The following is a 16,672-nucleotide window of genomic DNA, read 5'->3' on the forward strand; positions in this document are numbered from 1 at the left end:
GCAGAGGGAAATATCTAAGATGAAATTTTATTTATTTATTTATTCATTCATTTATTTATTTATTTTTAACATCTTTATTGGAGTATAATTGCTTTACAATGGTGTGTTAGTTTCTGCTTTATAACAAAGTGAATCAGTTATGCATATACATATGTCCCCATATCTCTTCCCTCTTGCGTCTCCCTCCCTCCCACCCTCCCTATCCCACCCCTCTAGGTGGTCACAAAGCACCAAGCTGATCTCCCTGTGCTATGCGGCTGCTTCCCACTAGCTAGCTATTTTACGTTTGGTAGTGTATATATGTCCATGCCACTCTCTCACTTTGTCACAGCTTACCCTTCCCCCTCCCCATAACCTCAAGTCCATTCTCTAGTAGGTCTGTATCTTTATTCCCGTCTTGCCCCTAGGTTCTTCATGAACTTTTTTTTTTTTTCTTAGATTCCATATATATGTGTTAGCATACGGTGTTTTTCCCTTTCTGACTTACTTCACTCTGTATGACAGACTCTAGGTCCATTCACCTCACTACAAATAACTCAATTTCGTTTCTTTTTATGGCTGAGTAATATTCCATTGTATATATGTGCCACATCTTCTTTATCCATTCATAAGATGAAATTTTAAATTTGCCTAATTTATAAAGAGGTGACTGTATTCCTACTTCTTCTCTTTGCAAAGATACACAATAGTTCAAGAGTTTCTATCAAACAAAAGTCACTGATAGAAGTCTTATAAGCTATTATAAATAACTTACATTTAATTAAATCTTTCCAATAATGCAAAAACTATACAATATTAAGCATTCTGTACGTAAAATATGGCAATTCTAAATTTATCTAAATTACTACTTATTTTAGAAAAAATACTGAACTGGATATTAAAGAGTTAGACAATTATACTTCTTTATTATCTGTCTTAAAAAACTGTTCCCTAGCATAAAATATAACACAGTTAACCTAACAGTACAGCAGGTTTTTCCAAACCAAGGATTCCAGAATATTCAGTTACATTTCAAAGCAAGTTTTACTAGTTATTTTTTTTGAAAGATCTAGTTAATTTTGTAAATTTCTTTTTGAAGAAAGGCCCAACTTTTCAAAAGTAATTTTGACTATGGCCTTCTAGAATCTTTAGCACATATTTTTCTACATCATTAAAGTGTAAAATTGGGCAAATTTACCGATTTTTAAAAAAAATTTCACCCTACTGACTTTGCCTCGTTATAAAAGAGATTTATTAACTAATTTTAAAGGTTCTTAAAATTGTTGAATGATACTAACTTTAACCTCAATGGTTGCTTGAGTTTGATAACCTTCTATGACTTAATGTGGTTTTACAAAGGACTACAACATTTAGCATTTACTTCAGGTACCATACCATTTGATGAATTTTTATTTAGATTTATTTTAAAAAAACATTAAAATTAAATATACATGCAGACATCCTAAGAAAACTGCTTTGAGGTTTGCATATCTTTTCTATCCACGTATAGATATTTTTAAAGAAACCACCATGGAAAGAAAAAGGAAAGACGAAGGGCGCGGTGGGGCGTGGGGTGGGAGGGAGGCGCAAGAGGCAGGGGATGTATGTACACGTACAGCTGACTCACTTGGTTCTACAGCAGAAACTAACACAGCATCGTAAAGCAATTATACTCCAATAAAAAAGAAAAAGAAAAAGGAAAGACTACATACAGCTGTGTGCAGAAATAATTATTAATAAAGTTTGATGATTACTGGAGAGAAACATCAAAAGAATCTAAAAGTCACAGGTGACTGATTTATAAAACAACAAAACCAAAACAATGCAACCACAGGCATTTATGACACATATATGTTTACTTGTTACAACACAGCCAGAAAATAACACATTGGGATTCAATATATAAATATTCAGCTACCTTGAAAACTGGAGGCAGGCTTTAGCAAAATGTTATTTTGGTTCCCAGTTATGTATCCCTCCCCTCTTTTTTCTATCTTATCAAAATTTAGATTATTTGGATATAAGGCGGATTGTACTTAATAAGAGGCAAGAAAAGAAGGCTCGACTATAGCTCTATTATAGAACAAAAATCTGTGTATTGTAAAATTCACTACATGATGAATATATAGAAAAATAGCAAAGCTTGATATAAAAATTTGGTAGTTAACAATGAGGTGTTTTAATGAAGCAAGGGTAATAAGCATTAAGTAAAATCATTCCCAATCTTCATTCTGTATCACCCTAAGACTTTCCATTTAACTAAAGGATGTAATAAAGACATTTTTAAGTAGAATTAATTCTCTTTATTAAAAAAAAAAGAATATGTACCAATCAAAGCAAAAAAAGACATATCAACTCCACCAACGTTAAGAACTGCTAATGAAGCAAAAAAAGATGAAACTTCTACAGAGACTAATGGTTTTCCAACAAGGGAACAACCACTACCTACCTAGCTCTTCCCTTCAAAGAAATCATCTATGGTTGTTTTGGTAAGTTTCAAGTATTGTATTATGGTATTATAAAAGATCACTACCCTGAAAAGTATACGAATGGGTGGAAAGGAATAAGAAAAAGTGGGACGTGCTGGTAATCTGACCTTTTAGCAAAAGTCATAAAAATGCCTGGCATTCACTGAGGCATTACGATTTATCAGTCAGTACTTAGTACTTTATTTGCCTTATCTCCTTTCTAGTAGAGCTACACAGATTGCTAGTTACTTCCCCAACACTCATTCTTCCCTTACTTGTTAGTAACTGAACCCTAATTCCATTGAGGTGGCAACTGTACCCAGATAAAAACCTGTATTTCCTGATATTCTGTGGCTGCAAGGTCAAGTTATCGAGTTCCGACCAACTGAATATAAGCAAAACTGAGAGGGTGTGACTTTTGGATATGGTCCTCTCACAAAGCTGGGTGAGCCTTTCAGCCTTGCCCTCCTGCCTCCATTTTGCTGCTTGGAATGTAGATGTGATGTTTATAACCACAGCAGTCATTCTGGATCACCTTGAGAACGGAAGGCACAAACTAATGATGGCAGACAGTTGCTGATAACCATGGAACCGCCATACCAGACCTGCACTTCTTACCTCGGAACTTCTGTACAAAGAAGAAAAACGCATTAAGTCATTGATACTTTAGATGGAGGTGGGTGGTATTAAAGCCCCCGTTTTACAGATGAGAAAAGAGACCCACAGAGTTAAACAACTTGCCTCAGGCGCACCGCTAGCAAGCAATCTCCAACCACTGTGTAAGACCACTTTCACCCGGGCACCAGGAACTGAGCGGGAGACTCAGCAAAGGACGTGACCCTTGAAAATGGGCAGGATAACGTTGAAGGGAGGAGGGCATCTCCACTCAGTAGACTATGCCAAAACCTGGCTTAAAATACTGGGAGACGCCAAAGTTAATGAAAAGGGGATCCAGTCAGCCTGGTGAGTTGCTACAGAAAAACCACACTAGAACAGAGAATCCATTGATGAGAAGTGCGGGGCCACAACCACAGAAAGGAAAAGGGGTAACTGATAGGTCCGGGAATGAGTATAACCTGGAGAGAAACCTCTGTGAGCCAGGCAGATTTTTCCTCATTCAGGTACAGATTCATTACTGGATTAAATCCAGAAGAATAGCTACCTGGGAATAACCACCAAACTGATTTCTAAAAATGAACTAAAAATTCTTAATGGGAACATCTAAGAAAAAGTAGAATATCTTTATGCAAATAGGGGGAGAGAAAGGGTGTTTATATATCAGGTAGGCACAGGAACAACTTCACAGATTTCTGAGATATAGTCAACTTTTATACTCCCACCCCTTCCCCTGCTTTGGGGGTGGAGGGGGAGTGTGAGGGTGGAATGGAGAAGAGCATAATCCTCCTGTTTCCCTGCGGTATCAAGCAATTAAAATACTTAGGATGAAAAAGCATCTTGCACGCTCTGTTTTAGTCTTCTGGGAGGGAATGAAGTAAAAAAACTGAGAAAGAGAAACAGTCTGAAAAACTGAACTTGTGGAAGCTGGGAGACAGACATGATCAATTTTTTAGAAACAGTAAGGGATGAATGAACGAAGAGTTACAGAAGGAGCTACCTCCAGACACAGAGAGGGGCCCGAGGCTTTAACCAGCAGGGCGGCTGTTTGTTCCCTAAGTAGCTAGTATTATCTTCAATTTTCCAAATTAATAAGCTTGTAGTAAACTACTCAAATAATTAGACATTTTCCCCAAGAACAGGTTAACAGAAGGATCAAGAAAAGCTACTGCTAGCTTTTTTACACTTAAGTTAAAATACTGGAGCACAGATGATAAAGCTCACATACTTTTTTAAATAACCAGATAAAAAGTGACCTAAAGGACACGGATAAGTGAGTTTTTCTGGTTATAGAACCCAAATTTGATGATCCCGTAAGAGGCAAAACGTACTCATGCACATATTAACAGATTTATTTTATATTTACTTCTAAATACATACTACTTGTTTTTGTATTGCACAACTTTAAAAGATAAAATACAGTTACTGTTGCTTAAAACCTTATTTTACACAGCCACATGGGAGGCAAATTATTTATAAATCATTAGAAGACTTAAACACAAGAACACAGCGCAAAAGAGTTCATCAGAAAGAAAAAGTATTTTGAAAATTAGTAAACAAATAAATGAAAGATGTCAACTAAGACCAATACAGTTAAATAGACCCGAATGTTGCCTTGCATCTTTTAGCTTCTAGTCACTTATAGTGCATTAAATAACTAAACAGATGAGGACAGACAGAGAAATGTTCTTATTCTAAAACACTCAAGGAAGATGCCCGCTACCCTAGTTCCTACCAGTCTTTTATAAAATTAAACAGAGAAGCACAGGACCAATGTCAGTGCGTGGTCAATCTTTCTGGATTGAACACACACCTAACTAAAGCTGCTAATAATATCTTCTGCTTGGCTTCACATTAATGACAGACTGCTTTTAAATTTTCTTGTAATCTGATACAGGCCAAAGCAATTCATTTTCTTAGACCCATATTTTTAAAACATATTTACACCGGACACTTATTTAAAATTGTCTTTGTAGCCAAAGACCCTTACACCTTTAAGTTTATTGCTCAGCTCTGTTCAAAATCCTATCCTGCACAATTACAGGCTCATATTATATGTGCATAATAATAATAATAATAATAATAGTAATAAAATTAAATTAAAATAAAAATGAATAAAAGGTTAAAATGAGCATTAAATCATGCCAGGCACTCTGCTAAAAACATTGTTATTGCTACATCTAATTTACAAATGGAGAAACTGAAGTCTGGCAAAGAAGTGTGTCAAAGACTTCAGATCTCCTAATGAGAGATTGAGGAGGGTTTTAATTGAGCAGTCAGGTTCTAGAACCCATTCTCAATTACTACCACATACATTCTGGCAACCTACATTCTCCTTCTAGCTTTGAAAAGTAGAAAATTGATTTTTTCCTCCATCTATGAAAAATAGTGTTCATCAAACAACTTAAATCAAACAACGTAAATATGATTCAGAGGTGAGGTGCTTAGCTCATCAAAAAAGTGTTTTTAAGAACATTAGAGATGTTTACATATGTAAGTAATTGACACATTTTAAATAGTCTTATAGCTCTTCATTCGAAGATTCTCCCCAAATCTCTCTGGGCCAAGCTTTTTGACTCTGATTTATTGTTTTGAAATAATGACAATGACTTTCCTTAAAACTACTATGAATTGGGATTTCCCTGGCGGCGCAGTGGTTAAGAATCTGCCTGCCAATGCAGGGGACACAGGTTTGATCCCTGGTCCGGGAAGATCCCACATGCTGTGGAGCCACTAATCCCATGCGCCACAACTACTGAGCCTGTACTCTAGAGCCCGCGTGCCACAACTACTGAAGCCCACACGCCTAGAGCCCGTGCTCCGCAACAAGAGAAGCCACTGCAATGAGAAGCCCGTGCACCGCAACAAAGACCCAACACAGCCAAATATAAAATAAATAAAATAAAGTAAGTTAAAAAAATAATAATAAAAAAGAATCTGCCTGCCATTGCAGGGGACACAGGTTCGAGCCCTGGTCTGGGAAGATCCCACATGCCACGGAGCAACTAAGCCCGTGCGCCACAACTACTGAGCCTGTGCTCTAGAGCCCGCGAGCCACAACTACTGAAGCCTGCGCACCTAGAGCCCATGCTCTGCAACAAGACTAAACGAAAAGTACAAATCTATTTACACAATTAATACTAAGGTTAAATAACAGGAGAATTAGCTGCAGAACAGAATGTTAATCTTTTTTTTTTTTAAAGGAATTCCTTTATTTTTATTATTTATTTATTTATTTTTAGCTGTGGTGGGTCTTCGTTTCTGTGCAAGGGCTTTCTCTAGTTGCGGCAAGCGTGGGCCACTCTTCGTGGCGGTGCGTGGGCCTCTCACTATCGCGGCCTCTGTTCTTGCGGAGCACAGGCTCCAGACATGCAGGCTCAGTAACTGTGGCTCACGGGCCCAGTTGCTCCACGGCATGTGGGATCTTCCCAGACCAGGGCTCGAACCCGCGTCCCCTGCATTGGCAAGCAGACTCTCAACCACTGCGCTACCAGGGAAGCCCCAGAATGTTAATCTTAATAAAGTGAAAATACAACCAATGAAACTTGAGAAATTGTGTTTTGAGGAAAATAATTTCCTAATTTTTCATAACAGAGAATCAACAGATTGTCAAAAAATGAAACCTGGAGTTAAAAAAAATAAACAACGTAATGACTCCAATCCCTTAACTTCTCTCCCCTCACATCCACACCCCCAACCCCCAACTTTAGAAGGAGCTCTTGGGAACTCATATTTTTTGTGGAAAAGAAGCATTTATCTGACATTCAGCAATTCTTTCTATTATCTTTCTTCTGTTAATTCAAGTAAATTAACTAGCGTTCTTCCTATTCCCTATAATGGTGGTCTAAGTTATTTAGATCAAATCTCACACCAAAAACAACTGTAAAAGCTGAATAAAATTTTGAACGTATTAAAAAGACAACAGGATAATAAGTAATCACCAAGTTCCAAAGATAGGGAAAACAAGACTCTCTGAGGTCATGGGCCAATCCGAAGAACACGAGACCCTTTGTCTAGACAGATGCCCAAGGCAAGTGTGGGGGGACAGAAATCAAAGTCCAGAGCGCGCACAAGGTGGAACGCCTAACAGAAGTTCCTTACTTTAAAAATTAAAATCCCAAAAGACTATACCCACAGGGTGAGAGTAAACAGGATGTGGAAAAGTCCCCTAACATTCTATAATTTAAAATCTGCCCACTCAGACTAATCAGTGAATTCTGCTAAATATTTAAGTTAGAAATAAACCCAGTCTCACATAAGTTCTTCTTGGTATCAAAAAAGGGGGTCACCTCCCCAATTCATTTAATGAAGACAGTATAACCTCAACACACCAAAACCTAACAAGGACATTAGGAGAGAGGAAAATTATGGGCCAATTTTACTCATGAACATAAATGTAAAAATCTTAAACAAAAGATAAGCAAACTGAATCTAGCAATATTTAAAAGTATTATAAATCAAAGCTGAGCTGGGCTTATTCTAAGAATAGATGTTTGATTAGCAATTTAAAAAAATCAACATAATTTTCCACATTAATAAGATAAACCTTGTAATCATCTCAATAGATACAGAAAAGGTATTTGATAAAATTCATCATCCATTCATTGACACGCTTAGCAAACTAGGAAGAGAAGGGAATTTCCTTAATCCGATGAGGACTAACTACCAAAAACAGCAAACTAACTAAAAGTTACAGCAAACAAAGATGAAATGTTAAACAGAAAGTGACCTCATCACTTCCCCAACTAGTAAAACAGAGCAAGAGAAAGAAATAACAGGTATAAAATTTGGAAAGAAAGACACAAAACTGTGATTATATTCACAGATCTTATAATTATGTAGTTATAAAATTTTTAAAAAGTCTATAGATAAATGAGTAGAATGTATAAAGGCAGTTTGGCAAGGTTGTTGGATATAAGATCAATGTTAAAATTCAACTGTATTTCTATATGCCAGCAACAAAGAGAGGATAATCTTTTTAAAGATACTTTATACAGCAGTGTCAAAAATATCAAATATACAGGAATTATAATTAAAATATATAAGAAATCTACAGAGAAAACTATAAACATTACTGAGAACAATTAAAGAAGACTTCATAAATGTAAATATATTGCAAGAGTCAATAAAAGATGTTAAATTTTCCTAAGCTGCTATAGAGAGTCAAGACACCCCCCGCCCCAGCCAAACCCAGTCAAATGCTTTGTGGAAAATTTCAAGATGATTCTAATTTATATAGAAATAGAAAGGGGCCAAGAATAACCAAGAAACTCCTGAAGAAGAACAAGGTGGGAGGGCTTTCTGTCCTGGATATCAAGAATTATTAAGCTAGAAGAGGAAAGAAAGTGTGGTATTGCACAAGAATAAATGAATTGACTAACAGAACAGATAGGAAGTCTAAAAAGAGACCTGTGCTTCAATAGATACTTAAGGCAAAGATGGCACTGCATAACAGTGAGAAAAAGATGGTTTTTAAAACCATCTTATGGTGATATTCATCCATAAGGAGGAAAAATAAAATTTGACCCCTATCTCACACCATACAGAAAAAACTATTCCAGGTAGACTGTAGATCTAAATGTGAAAGACGAAACAAAAGAGCTTCTGGAAAATGATAGGAGAATACCTTTATGATCTTGGAAACTGAAAGATTTCTTAAATGGGTCACAAAAAGCACAGACCATAAAAGAAAAGACTAATAAATTGGACTGCACTAAAGACAATAAATTCTGTTTATCAAAAGATACCTTTAAGAGAGTGAAAAGGCAAATCACAAAATAAAAGACATTTGTAATCCATGTAACTATGGGCTATACCCAGAATATATAAAGAATTACAACTCAAAAAGAAAAAGTCAGTGCAATAAAAAGTAGACAAGAGATCTGAAGAAGCATTTCACAAAACAGGAAATCCAAATGGACAATAAATATATGACAGGGGTTCAACTTCATTAGAAATCAGGGAAATGTCAAATCAAACCACAAAGACAAGTCACTACACATCACGATACCAGTTAACATTAAAAAAAAAAAAGGACAATACCATTGGAGAGGAATTGAAACAAAAAGAACTCACATACACTGCTGATGGGACTATAAACTGGTGTAACTTCTTTGGAAAACAGTTTGGCATTATCAGCTAGAAGTGAACATAAACTCTGTGACCAAAGTCCACACTTAGGAACATACCTTTAAAATTTCATGTACCAGGGCACAAGTATAAACATGTGACAGCAGCACTGTTAATAAGTCACAAATATCCAGCAACAGTAAAAATGGATGAACTGAGTTAAATACACACTGTGGAATACAGCAAAGAAAATGAATAAACTGATGCTATATATAACATGGATTAGTGTTAGAAAACAACGTTCAGTGAAAAAGCCATGCCAAAAAATAGTGCGTACTCTGTGATTCTATTTAACATTCAAACACAGGCAACATAAAATATATTGCAGAGGGATGAAGGCTTAAATGCCAAAATTATGGGAAAAAAAGTGATTATCATAAATGTCAATGATAATGGCTACCTCTTTGGAGGAAGGAATGAGCTATGACAGAGGAAAGATATCCATGTTCTATTTCAACTGCTTATGTTAATGCATTTTTTCTGTATGTTAGTGTTCATATTTTAAAATGTTTTTTGGGACTTCCCTGGTGGCTCAGGGGTTAAGAAACCGCCTGCCAATGCAGGGGACACAGGTTCAATCCCTGGTCCGGGAAGACCCCACATGCCGCGGAGCAACTAAGCCTGCGTGCCACAACTACTGAGGCCACGCGCCACAACTACTGAAGCCCGTGTGCTCTAGGGCCCGTATGCTGCAAATACTAAGCCCGCATACTGCAGCTACTGAAGCCCACGCGCCTAGAGCCCGTGTTCCGCAACAAGAGAAGCCACCACAATGAGAAACCCACGCACCACAACGAAGAGTAGCCCCCACTCGCTGCAACTAGAGAAAGCCCGTGCACAGCAACGAAGACCCAACGCAGCCAGAAATAAATTTAAAAATTTTTTTAAATATTTTTTAAATTATCTATATTGTTATTTTAAAAAATAGCCGCTCTGAAAAACAGTTTGGCAGTTTCTCACAGAATTTAACATGCATTACCATATGACCCAGCAAATGCCTTCTCGGGCTTAAATAAAAACTTACGTTCCCCCCAAAGTCTATACACGAATGTTCGTGGCAGCTTTATTTGTAATAGCAAAAGACTGGAAACAACCCAGATATCCTTCAAAGAATGACTAGACAAACCGTGATACATCCATACTATGGAATATTCAGTGATAGAAAGGAATAAATTATTGAGACATGCAAAACCTTGGATGAATTTCCAGGAAATTTATGCGAAGTGAAGAGAGCATTTATATAACGTTTATTTACATAACATTTATGATACTTTTTAAGCGATAAAGTTATAGAAATGGGGAACAGATCACTTGTTGCCAGGGGTTGACGACGGGGCTGGGCTAAGCAGGGGTTGGGGAGTGGGAGGAAGGTGGCATGGTCACAGAGGGTAACACAAGGGATCTCTGTGGGGATGGAACTCTGTATATTCATTATGGCAGTGGCTACATAAAACTACACATGTGATAAAACTGCATGGAACTAGACACACGCAAATAAGTACAAGTAAGACGGGGGACAGCTATCTGAGTAAGATCAAAGGATGTCAATATCAAAGTCAGTGGACTGTACTTACAGTTTGGCAATATATTACCATTGGGGGAAACTGCATAAAGAGTACACAGGATCTCTGTATTAGTTTTTACAACAACATGTGAATCTACAACTATCTCAAATTAAAAGTTTAATTAAAGTAATTTCAAAAACAGAACAAACACAATTTCTCTCTACCTTTCTTTCTGTCTCTGTGTATCTTTATGATGTACGGTTGGAATGATGTTCACCAAATGATAATTACAATACTTATTTCTTGATGGTGTTAACTCTGGGTGATTTGAATGTTCCTATACTGTTATAATATTTTTTATAACAGGCATCTGTTTTTAGAAAAATAACAAGTCATTACTTATGTTTTTTTAATTAAAAAAATTTATTTATTTATTTATTTATTTATTTTTGGCTGTGTTGGGTCTTCGTTTCTGCGCGAGGGCTCTCTCCAGTTGCAGCAAGCGGGGGCCACTCTTCATCGCGGTGCGCGGGCCTCTCACTATCATGGCCTCTCTTGCTGCAGAGCACAGGCTCCAGACGCGCAGGCTCAGTTAATTGTGGCTCACGGGTCTAGTTGCTCCACGGCATGTGGGATCCTCCCAGACCAGGGCCCGAACCCGTGTCCCCTGCATTGGCAGGCAGACTCTCAACCACTGCGCCACCAGGGAAGCCCCTACTTATGTTTTTAAAAGGCAATACAGTATGAAACTTATGCACTTAAAATTGTAAGACACTATTAAAAAATTAAGAAGAACTAAATTAATGAAAAGACATCTATGTTCATGGATTGTAAGACAATATTGTTAAGATGACAATACTCTCTAAATTGATCCACAGATTCAACACAATCCCTCCCAAAATCTCAGTTGGTATTTTTGCAGAAATTAACAAACTGATCCTAACATTCACAGGAAAATTCAAGGACCCAGAATAGCCAAACAATCATGAAAAATAAAATGAAGCTGGAGAACTCTCAACTTCACAGTTTCTTCACAATTTCTAAATTTACTACAAAACTATAGTAATCAAGACTGTGGTACTGGCATAAGGATAGATATATAGAGCTATGCAACAGAATTGAGAGTCTGTAAAAAAAATTTCTGATTTTCCACAATGGTGCCAAGACAATTCAATGGGGAAAAGATAGTCTTTTCAAAAAATAGTGCTTGGACAACTGGAGATCCACATGCAAGAAATGAAGTTGGACTCTCACTTCATACCAAATACAAAATTAACTCAAAGCAGACCATAACTGAAATGTAAGAGATAAGACTATAAAACTCTTAGAACAAAGCATAGGAGTAATTCTTTATGACCCTGAGTTAGGCAAAGCCTTCTTAAATATGACACCAAAAACAAAAGCAACAAAAAGGAAAAACAGACAAATTGGATTTCCTCAAAATTAAAAGTTTTGTGCTTTAAAGAATACCATCAAGAAAGTGAAAAGAGAACCTACAGAATGGGAGAAAATGTTTGTAAATCATATAACTGATAATAATACACATGTATACAGCTCTTACAACTCAATAACAAGAGACAACCAAGTTTAAATATGGGCAAAGGATGTGAATAGAAATTTCTCCAAAAAAAAACCAAGAAAACAAAAAAAAAAAACCCCAAACAAAAAACAAATGGCCAACATACACATGAAAAGATATTTACATCATTAGCTATCAGGGAAATGCAAATCAAACCCACAATGAGACCACTTCACACTCACTAAGATGACTATAATCAAAATGACAGACAGGACTTCCCTGGTGGTCCAGTGGTTAAGACTCCGTGCTTCCACTCCAGGGGGCACGGTTTGACCCCTGGTTGGGGAAGTTCCACATGCTGCACTGTGCAGCCAAAAAAAAACAAAAAACAGATAGACAATAACAAGTGTTGATGAGGATGTGGAGAAATCAGAATGTTCATATACTGCTGGTGGGATGAAAAATAGTACAGCTGCTGTGGAAAACAGTCGAGCAGTTCTTCAAAAGGTTTGACATAAAGTTACCATACGATCTAGCACTTTACTTCTAGGTATATACTCAAGAGAAATGAAAACATAAGTTCACAAAAAACTTGTACACAAATGCTCACAGCGGCACTATTCATTACAGCTCAGAAGTGGAAACAATCCAAACATCCATCAATTGATGAATGGATAAGTAAAATATGGAATATCCATACAATAGAGTATTATTCAGCAATAAAAAGGAATGAAGTACTGATTAATGCTAAAACATAGATGAACCTTTGAAGCATTATGCTAAGTGAAAAATGCCAGTTACAAAAGACCAAATATTATATGATTCCATTTACATGAACTACCCAGAATAGATACATCTATAGAGACAGAAAGTAGATTAGTGGTTGCCTATGTGATGGGGGTTTGGGGTGAAAATAACAAGGGACTGCTAACAGGTATGGGGTTTCTTCTTGCAGTGATAAAAATGTTCTAAGTTCGATTGTGGTGTTGGGTGCACATCTCTGCAAATATACTAAAAAGCACTGAATTGTACATTCTAAGTGGGTAAATTGTTACTAAGTGAATTATATATCAATAAAGCTGTTCTATTTAAAAAGGCAATCTAATGCAAATACTTTTTCATTTACAAGACCACTAAATGACATCACGTTTACTTATAGACGAAATAGGGAATTATGAAAAATTCAGAAATTCAATACAATGTTTAAGCAGAAAGCAGACAAGTTTTCATTTTGGAGCTATTTATTATTTTATTTTATTTTAAATAGGAGGGATAAGAGCAATCCTTAAAGAAGGAGTAGGATCTAAGGACCAAACTAACATATGCACAGAAAAGGTGATAAACCTGGAATTTGCTTTGAAGTAATCTAGCAGTGGATAAGGGAGGTAGGAAAGGGAGATAAAAAATGTAACAGGACTGGCTGTTGTCAATTTTTAACGCTAAGAAATAAGCATATTGAGACTCATTTATTACTCTCTCTACTATGTTTGAAATTTTCCATTAAAAATTAAAAAGTATTTTTCTAAAAATAAATCAATAATTATATTATATTCTAATATAACATGTCATAATTTACTTCACCAGCTATTTGTTTTTGGACATCAGCTCTGTCCAATTCCATTACTAGTAAGAATGCTGGATAAACAGTCCCCAAGTCACTTAATGCAGACTTAGTTGGACCACACACCTTGGGAGAGAAGGGAAGATCAAAGGAAGCAGTAGAGGATACAATTAAGGTGCACATTTTTCGCTTTTGCTCCACCCTCTACCTGGTACTGACAGATATCCAATTACCCCATGGTTAGCTCTGGAGGTTTTGAGATAGACTCTTATGATGATAATACATTAATCATCTCAGAAAAATAAATAAATAAAATTGAAAGTATAACCTTAAGCACCAAACTTCCAAAGAATTACTTAAAATATTACAGGGACTTCCCTGGTGGCGGAGTGGTTAAGAATCCGCCTGCCAATGCAGGGGACACAGGTTCGACCCCTGGTCCAGGAAGATCCCACATGCCACAGAGCAACTAAGCCCGTGCGCCACAACTACTGAGCCCACACATTGCGACTACTGAAGCCTGCGTGCCTAGAGCCCATGCTCTGCAACAAGAGAAGCCACTGCAATGAGAAGCCCGTGCAACTCAACAAAGTCTAGCCCCCGCTCACCTCAACTAGAGAAAGCCCGCGCGCAGCAACGAAGACCCAATGCAGCCAATAAATAAATAAATAAATAAAATTATAAAATCAGTTTTACAATGATATCTATGGTTCTGCAGAAATGGTACAAATGGTTTTCAAATAAATCTGATTTCCTAAACAGCTTAGACAGCACTATAGTATCCTCCACAATAAGGCAGAGTGTTTTAAAATGGAAATTCTTACCAACTTATATCAAATATGTATCATCTGATTAGATCTAAAGCAGATTCAATGTGTTTCTTGCTATTTATAAAACATCACTATACCCACCTAACGATTTGCATAGTCAATTAGACAATATATCAACCAAGACAACTAAAAACTGGCTCCAGGAACTTCCCTGGTGGTCCAGTGGCTAAGACTCCATGCTCCCAACACAGGGGTCCTGGGTTCCATTCCTGGTCAGGGAACTAGATCCCGCATGCCACAACTAAGAGTTCTCATGCCGCAACTAAAAAAGGTCCTGAATGCCACAACTAAAAGATCCCCGCATGTCGCAGCTAAGACCCAGAGCAGCCATAAATAGATAAATATATAAATTTTTAATAAATAAATAAATAAATTAAAACTGGCTCCAAATAAGGGCTAATGATTAACATAACTGAAAAGGATCTTAAACAGAATTATAAACACTAGCAAAGCTAATTCTTTTCACTGAAGGGTAATGGCACGAAACAAATGATCATAAAATGTGAAATCCTTCACAAAAGTATTCAAAGCAAATTAAATTTTAGAATGACAAATATTCAAGTGCTACAGTATGAGAAGTACTGTGCATTGTCTGAATAAAAGTAATGAGAGATAATACTGAAAAACAGTCACCATTCGTGAAAGAGGCACTTAAAGAAAGACAATAGTTGTCTTTTGACAAACACTATACCCCCAAATGATCAAAACGTTCCTCATTCTTCAGTATGAGCAATAAGAAGATGAAATAGAAATGCATATAAAGTATTTATAGCTGCATGACAATTAACTTCAAAATGATACTAAGTCTCTCATGAGAAAATGGTAGCCCCAAAAAGAATGAGCCCCTTTGGAATTACATGTCTGACAAATTCCAGGCATTAAATATCACGTCTCTTTTCCCCTCCTTTCTTCAAACCTTTATTCTAGTAGCACCGCTCAGTCTGAGATGCTCTGCACCACAGCCCCTCCCTACCTCCTGGACCGTGAGGATGCGACCAATCTTTAACGCTCCCAAAGCATTTTCACCAAGATGCACACACTTCCAGGAGCTACCATTTCCCTTTAGCAAAGTAGGGGAAAGCAGTCATCATCAGAGCTCGACTCACTCTCTGATGTGTATGCACATCTGGTCCCAAGTCTCCTCACTCCACGCCTCATCCTTTACACTCCCAAAGTTCCAAACCCATCCTGCTCTCGCACCTCTGCACACGCTGTTTCCGAAAGCAACAGGCGTGCTTTGCTTGCTCAAGTAGAACCCCAACTAATACTTCAGGTCTTAACTCAAGCTAGGTTCTCAGCAAAGCTTCTCTCACTCATCCAGGATAATCTGCTGCGTCTTCTCCCTTGCTCCCAGTAAACCACCTCCCCTACCACCCCCATTTCAGAAGCGAACTCTTTGAGGACAAGAACTGTGTGTCTTTCTAAAACATTTCGTCCTCAGGGCTTTGGTATAACGATCTCATAGTAGGTGGTCAAATTGTATCTCCTTAACCCACCTTGAGTTACTTATTTTTCCTGTCAGAATTCTTGAGGGTCATGGGATAGTACTGCAGAAGTATTTTGTAAAAGCACTGTACAAATGATGGGTTTTTACAGGCTGTACTTATCTTTTAGACAGTGAATCACAGTGCTTTTCATCCTAAATTATAGTTGGGAAATATAAACACCCTGTTAGTCTCTACTGTCGAATTTCTTAATTCCCTAACCAAAAAAACTAAACGATTCCATCCCTAAGATGGATCTGACAACCTTCAGGAATATTAAGATTCCCACTCCAGGAATCTTTTCTTTTAATTTCCCCTAGGGACTTCTCTGGTGGCGCAGTGGTTAAGACTCCGTGCTCCCAATGCAGGGGGTCTGGGTTCGATCCCTGGTCAGGGAACTAGATCCCCACATGCATGCCGCAACTAAGAGTTCACATGCCACAACTAAGACCCAGGGCAACCAAAATAAACAAATTAAATAAATAAATAAAGTTTAATATCCCCTAACCTCAGATATAAAGGAAAATTTATAGTGTTTATTATTTGCCTCAGAGGTGCAAAATGAATAGTCAGGCAGGACCC

The 16,672-nt window shown here is 37.2% G+C and overlaps 1 protein-coding gene across 1 annotated transcript in view; it reads right to left on the minus strand.

Moving 5' to 3' along the window:
* The window catches only part of GTF2F2 (general transcription factor IIF subunit 2), a 144,833-nt gene that overhangs the window by 87,916 nt on the left and 40,245 nt on the right, over window positions 1-16,672 (minus strand). The window lies entirely within an intron of this gene.

The sequence above is a fragment of the Eschrichtius robustus genome, chromosome 18 (assembly GCF_028021215.1).
Source record: "Eschrichtius robustus isolate mEscRob2 chromosome 18, mEscRob2.pri, whole genome shotgun sequence".
Lineage (NCBI taxonomy): Eukaryota > Metazoa > Chordata > Mammalia > Artiodactyla > Eschrichtiidae > Eschrichtius > Eschrichtius robustus.